The sequence below is a fragment of the Lampetra fluviatilis genome, unplaced genomic scaffold (genome assembly GCF_964198595.1).
Source record: "Lampetra fluviatilis unplaced genomic scaffold, kcLamFluv1.1 SCAFFOLD_925, whole genome shotgun sequence".
In the NCBI taxonomy this organism is placed as follows: domain Eukaryota; kingdom Metazoa; phylum Chordata; class Hyperoartia; order Petromyzontiformes; family Petromyzontidae; genus Lampetra; species Lampetra fluviatilis.
In genome coordinates this window covers 25,001-32,500 of record NW_027621490.1, presented here as the reverse complement: position 1 = coordinate 32,500, position 7,500 = coordinate 25,001, and positions in this window count along the sequence as shown.

Sequence of the window (7,500 nt, the reverse complement as noted above, 5' to 3'; positions counted from 1 at the left end):
CATAGACCCCATCAAACGGGAGAAATTGGCCCGGATTGCTCTCATGTGCGTTACGGGGCATCGTTTCTCTCGCGCCGAATTCTCTCGAGCTGGGAAATCGCTCATTTTTGCGTCGCCAAATATCGTACGAACGCCGTGAAACTTCCACAGGCTTTTTCAGCAGATTTGCACGTGCACTCAAAAAAGTCAAAATTTTTACACATAGACCCCATCAAACGGGAGAAATTGGCCCGGATTGCTCTCATGTGCGTTACGGGGCATCGTTTCTCTCGCGCCGAATTCCATCGAGCTGGGAAATCGCTCATTTTTGCGTCGCCAAATATCGTACGAACGCCGTGAAACTTCCACAGGCTTTTTCAGCAGATTTGCACCTGCACTCAAAAAAGTCAAAATTTTTACACATAGACCCCATCAAACGGGAGAAATTGGCCCGGATTGCTCTCATGTGCGTTACGGGGCATCGTTTCTCTCGCGCCGAATTCTCTCGAGCTGGGAAATCGCTCATTTTTGCGTCGCCAAATATCGTACGAACGCCGTGAAACTTCCACAGGCTTTTTCAGCAGATTTGCACGTGCACTCAAAAAAGTCAAAATTTTTACACATAGACCCCATCAAACGGGAGAAATTGGCCCGGATTGCTCTCATGTGCGTTACGGGGCATCGTTTCTGTCGCGCCGAATTCCATCGAGCTGGGAAATCGCTCATTTTTGCGTCGCCAAATATCGTACGAACGCCGTGAAACTTCCACAGGCTTTTTCAGCAGATTTGCACGTGCACTCAAAAAAGTCAAAATTTGTACACATAGACCCCATCAAACGGGAGAAATTGGCCCGGATTGCTCTCATGTGCGTTACGGGGCATCGTTTCTCTCGCGCCGAATTCTCTCGAGCTGGGAAATCGCTCATTTTTGCGTCGCCAAATATCGTACGAACGCCGTGAAACTTCCACAGGCTTTTTCAGCAGATTTGCACGTGCACTCAAAAAAGTCAAAATTTTTACACATAGACCCCATCAAACGGGAGAAATTGGCCCGGATTGCTCTCATGTGCGTTACGGGGCATCGTTTCTGTCGCGCCGAATTCCATCGAGCTGGGAAATCGCTCATTTTTGCGTCGCCAAATATCGTACGAACGCCGTGAAACTTCCACAGGCTTTTCCAGCAGATTTGCACGTGCACTCAAAAAAGTCAAAATTTTTACACATAGACCCCATCAAACGGGAGAAATTGGCCGGGATTGCTCTCATGTGCGTTACGGGGCATCGTTTCTCTCGCGCCGAATTCCATCGAGCTGGGAAATCGCTCATTTTTGCGTCGCCAAATATCGTACGAACGCCGTGAAACTTCCACAGGCTTTTTCAGCAGATTTGCACGTGCACTCAAAAAAGTCAAAATTTGTACACATAGACCCCATCAAACGGGAGAAATTGGCCCGGATTGCTCTCATGTGCGTTACGGGGCATCGTTTCTCTCGCGCCGAATTCTCTCGAGCTGGGAAATCGCTCATTTTTGCGTCGCCAAATATCGTACGAACGCCGTGAAACTTCCACAGGCTTTTTCAGCAGATTTGCACGTGCACTCAAAAAAGTCAAAATTTTTACACATAGACCCCATCAAACGGGAGAAATTGGCCCGGATTGCTCTCATGTGCGTTACGGGGCATCGTTTCTGTCGCGCCGAATTCCATCGAGCTGGGAAATCGCTCATTTTTGCGTCGCCAAATATCGTACGAACGCCGTGAAACTTCCACAGGCTTTTCCAGCAGATTTGCACGTGCACTCAAAAAAGTCAAAATTTTTACACATAGACCCCATCAAACGGGAGAAATTGGCCGGGATTGCTCTCATGTGCGTTACGGGGCATCGTTTCTCTCGCTCCGAATTCCATCGAGCTGGGAAATCGCTCATTTTTGCGTCGCCAAATATCGTACGAACGCCGTGAAACTTCCACAGGCTTTTTCAGCAGATTTGCACGTGCACTCAAAAAAGTCAAAATTTTTACACATAGACCCCATCAAACGGGAGAAATTGGCCGGGATTGCTCTCATGTGCGTTACGGGGCATCGTTTCTCTCGCGCCGAATTCCATCGAGCTGGGAAATCGCTCATTTTTGCGTCGCCAAATATCGTACGAACGCCGTGAAACTTCCACAGGCTTTTCCAGCAGATTGGCACGTGCACTCAAAAAAGTCAAAATTTGTACACATAGACCCCATCAAACGGGAGAAATTGGCCGGGATTGCTCTCATGTGCGTTACGGGGCATCGTTTCTCTCGCTCCGAATTCCATCGAGCTGGGAAATCGCTCATTTTTGCGTCGCCAAATATCGTACGAACGCCGTGAAACTTCCACAGGCTTTTCCAGCAGATTTGCACCTGCACTCAAAAAAGTCAAAATTTTTACACATAGACCCCATCAAACGGGAGAAATTGGCCCGGATTGCTCTCATGTGCGTTACGGGGCATCGTTTCTCTCGCGCCGAATTCTCTCGAGCTGGGAAATCGCTCATTTTTGCGTCGCCAAATATCGTACGAACGCCGTGAAACTTCCACAGGCTTTTTCAGCAGATTTGCACCTGCACTCAAAAAAGTCAAAATTTTTACACATAGACCCCATCAAACGGGAGAAATTGGCCGGGATTGCTCTCATGTGCGTTACGGGGCATCGTTTCTCTCGCGCCGAATTCCATCGAGCTGGGAAATCGCTCATTTTTGCGTCGCCAAATATCGTACGAACGCCGTGAAACTTCCACAGGCTTTTCCAGCAGATTGGCACGTGCACTCAAAAAAGTCAAAATTTGTACACATAGACCCCATCAAACGGGAGAAATTGGCCCGGATTGCTCTCATGTGCGTTACGGGGCATCGTTTCTCTCGCTCCGAATTCCATCGAGCTTGGAAATCGCTCATTTTTGCGTCGCCAAATATCGTACGAACGCCGTGAAACTTCCACAGGCTTTTCCAGCAGATTTGCACCTGCACTCAAAAAAGTCAAAATTTTTACACATAGACCCCATCAAACGGGAGAAATTGGCCCGGATTGCTCTCATGTGCGTTACGGGGCATCGTTTCTCTCGCGCCGAATTCCATCGAGCTGGGAAATCGCTCATTTTTGCGTCGCCAAATATCGTACGAACGCCGTGAAACTTCCACAGGCTTTTTCAGCAGATTTGCACGTGCACTCAAAAAAGTCAAAATTTTTACACATAGACCCCATCAAACGGGAGAAATTGGCCGGGATTGCTCTCATGTGCGTTACGGGGCATCGTTTCTCTCGCGCCGAATTCCATCGAGCTGGGAAATCGCTCATTTTTGCGTCGCCAAATATCGTACGAACGCCGTGAAACTTCCACAGGCTTTTTCAGCAGATTTGCACGTGCACTCAAAAAAGTCAAAATTTGTACACATAGACCCCATCAAACGGGAGAAATTGGCCGGGATTGCTCTCATGTGCGTTACGGGGCATCGTTTCTCTCGCTCCGAATTCCATCGAGCTGGGAAATCGCTCATTTTTGCGTCGCCAAATATCGTACGAACGCCGTGAAACTTCCACAGGCTTTTTCAGCAGATTTGCACGTGCACTCAAAAAAGTCAAAATTTTTACACATAGACCCCATCAAACGGGAGAAATTGGCCGGGATTGCTCTCATGTGCGTTACGGGGCATCGTTTCTCTCGCGCCGAATTCCATCGAGCTGGGAAATCGCTCATTTTTGCGTCGCCAAATATCGTACGAACGCCGTGAAACTTCCACAGGCTTTTCCAGCAGATTTGCACGTGCACTCAAAAAAGTCAAAATTTTTACACATAGACCCCATCAAACGGGAGAAATTGGCCCGGATTGCTCTCATGTGCGTTACGGGGCATCGTTTCTCTCGCGCCGAATTCTCTCGAGCTGGGAAATCGCTCATTTTTGCGTCGCCAAATATCGTACGAACGCCGTGAAACTTCCACAGGCTTTTTCAGCAGATTTGCACCTGCACTCAAAAAAGTCAAAATTTTTACACATAGACCCCATCAAACGGGAGAAATTGGCCCGGATTGCTCTCATGTGCGTTACGGGGCATCGTTTCTCTCGCTCCGAATTCCATCGAGCTTGGAAATCGCTCATTTTTGCGTCGCCAAATATCGTACGAACGCCGTGAAACTTCCACAGGCTTTTCCAGCAGATTTGCACCTGCACTCAAAAAAGTCAAAATTTTTACACATAGACCCCATCAAACGGGAGAAATTGGCCGGGATTGCTCTCATGTGCGTTACGGGGCATCGTTTCTCTCGCTCCGAATTCCATCGAGCTGGGAAATCGCTCATTTTTGCGTCGCCAAATATCGTACGAACGCCGTGAAACTTCCACAGGCTTTTTCAGCAGATTTGCACGTGCACTCAAAAAAGTCAAAATTTGTACACATAGACCCCATCAAACGGGAGAAATTGGCCGGGATTGCTCTCATGTGCGTTACGGGGCATCGTTTCTCTCGCTCCGAATTCCATCGAGCTTGGAAATCGCTCATTTTTGCGTCGCCAAATATCGTACGAACGCCGTGAAACTTCCACAGGCTTTTCCAGCAGATTTGCACCTGCACTCAAAAAAGTCAAAATTTTTACACATAGACCCCATCAAACGGGAGAAATTGGCCCGGATTGCTCTCATGTGCGTTACGGGGCATCGTTTCTGTCGCGCCGAATTCCATCGAGCTGGGAAATCGCTCATTTTTGCGTCGCCAAATATCGTACGAACGCCGTGAAACTTCCACAGGCTTTTCCAGCAGATTGGCACGTGCACTCAAAAAAGTCAAAATTTGTACACATAGACCCCATCAAACGGGAGAAATTGGCCGGGATTGCTCTCATGTGCGTTACGGGGCATCGTTTCTCTCGCTCCGAATTCCATCGAGCTGGGAAATCGCTCATTTTTGCGTCGCCAAATATCGTACGAACGCCGTGAAACTTCCACAGGCTTTTTCAGCAGATTTGCACGTGCACTCAAAAAAGTCAAAATTTGTACACATAGACCCCATCAAACGGGAGAAATTGGCCGGGATTGCTCTCATGTGCGTTACGGGGCATCGTTTCTCTCGCGCCGAATTCCATCGAGCTGGGAAATCGCTCATTTTTGCGTCGCCAAATATCGTACGAACGCCGTGAAACTTCCACAGGCTTTTTCAGCAGATTTGCACGTGCACTCAAAAAAGTCAAAATTTTTACACATAGACCCCATCAAACGGGAGAAATTGGCCCGGATTGCTCTCATGTGCGTTACGGGGCATCGTTTCTCTCGCTCCGAATTCCATCGAGCTTGGAAATCGCTCATTTTTGCGTCGCCAAATATCGTACGAACGCCGTGAAACTTCCACAGGCTTTTCCAGCAGATTTGCACCTGCACTCAAAAAAGTCAAAATTTTTACACATAGACCCCATCAAACGGGAGAAATTGGCCCGGATTGCTCTCATGTGCGTTACGGGGCATCGTTTCTCTCGCGCCGAATTCTCTCGAGCTGGGAAATCGCTCATTTTTGCGTCGCCAAATATCGTACGAACGCCGTGAAACTTCCACAGGCTTTTTCAGCAGATTTGCACCTGCACTCAAAAAAGTCAAAATTTGTACACATAGACCCCATCAAACGGGAGAAATTGGCCGGGATTGCTCTCATGTGCGTTACGGGGCATCGTTTCTCTCGCTCCGAATTCCATCGAGCTGGGAAATCGCTCATTTTTGCGTCGCCAAATATCGTACGAACGCCGTGAAACTTCCACAGGCTTTTTCAGCAGATTTGCACGTGCACTCAAAAAAGTCAAAATTTTTACACATAGACCCCATCAAACGGGAGAAATTGGCCGGGATTGCTCTCATGTGCGTTACGGGGCATCGTTTCTCTCGCGCCGAATTCCATCGAGCTGGGAAATCGCTCATTTTTGCGTCGCCAAATATCGTACGAACGCCGTGAAACTTCCACAGGCTTTTCCAGCAGATTTGCACGTGCACTCAAAAAAGTCAAAATTTTTACACATAGACCCCATCAAACGGGAGAAATTGGCCCGGATTGCTCTCATGTGCGTTACGGGGCATCGTTTCTCTCGCGCCGAATTCTCTCGAGCTGGGAAATCGCTCATTTTTGCGTCGCCAAATATCGTACGAACGCCGTGAAACTTCCACAGGCTTTTTCAGCAGATTTGCACCTGCACTCAAAAAAGTCAAAATTTTTACACATAGACCCCATCAAACGGGAGAAATTGGCCCGGATTGCTCTCATGTGCGTTACGGGGCATCGTTTCTCTCGCTCCGAATTCCATCGAGCTTGGAAATCGCTCATTTTTGCGTCGCCAAATATCGTACGAACGCCGTGAAACTTCCACAGGCTTTTCCAGCAGATTTGCACCTGCACTCAAAAAAGTCAAAATTTTTACACATAGACCCCATCAAACGGGAGAAATTGGCCCGGATTGCTCTCATGTGCGTTACGGGGCATCGTTTCTGTCGCGCCGAATTCCATCGAGCTGGGAAATCGCTCATTTTTGCGTCGCCAAATATCGTACGAACGCCGTGAAACTTCCACAGGCTTTTTCAGCAGATTTGCACCTGCACTCAAAAAAGTCAAAATTTGTACACATAGACCCCATCAAACGGGAGAAATTGGCCGGGATTGCTCTCATGTGCGTTACGGGGCATCGTTTCTCTCGCTCCGAATTCCATCGAGCTGGGAAATCGCTCATTTTTGCGTCGCCAAATATCGTACGAACGCCGTGAAACTTCCACAGGCTTTTTCAGCAGATTTGCACGTGCACTCAAAAAAGTCAAAATTTTTACACATAGACCCCATCAAACGGGAGAAATTGGCCGGGATTGCTCTCATGTGCGTTACGGGGCATCGTTTCTCTCGCGCCGAATTCCATCGAGCTGGGAAATCGCTCATTTTTGCGTCGCCAAATATCGTACGAACGCCGTGAAACTTCCACAGGCTTTTCCAGCAGATTTGCACGTGCACTCAAAAAAGTCAAAATTTTTACACATAGACCCCATCAAACGGGAGAAATTGGCCCGGATTGCTCTCATGTGCGTTACGGGGCATCGTTTCTCTCGCGCCGAATTCTCTCGAGCTGGGAAATCGCTCATTTTTGCGTCGCCAAATATCGTACGAACGCCGTGAAACTTCCACAGGCTTTTTCAGCAGATTTGCACCTGCACTCAAAAAAGTCAAAATTTTTACACATAGACCCCATCAAACGGGAGAAATTGGCCCGGATTGCTCTCATGTGCGTTACGGGGCATCGTTTCTCTCGCTCCGAATTCCATCGAGCTTGGAAATCGCTCATTTTTGCGTCGCCAAATATCGTACGAACGCCGTGAAACTTCCACAGGCTTTTCCAGCAGATTTGCACCTGCACTCAAAAAAGTCAAAATTTTTACACATAGACCCCATCAAACGGGAGAAATTGGCCCGGATTGCTCTCATGTGCGTTACGGGGCATCGTTTCTGTCGCGCCGAATTCCATCGAGCTGGGAAATCG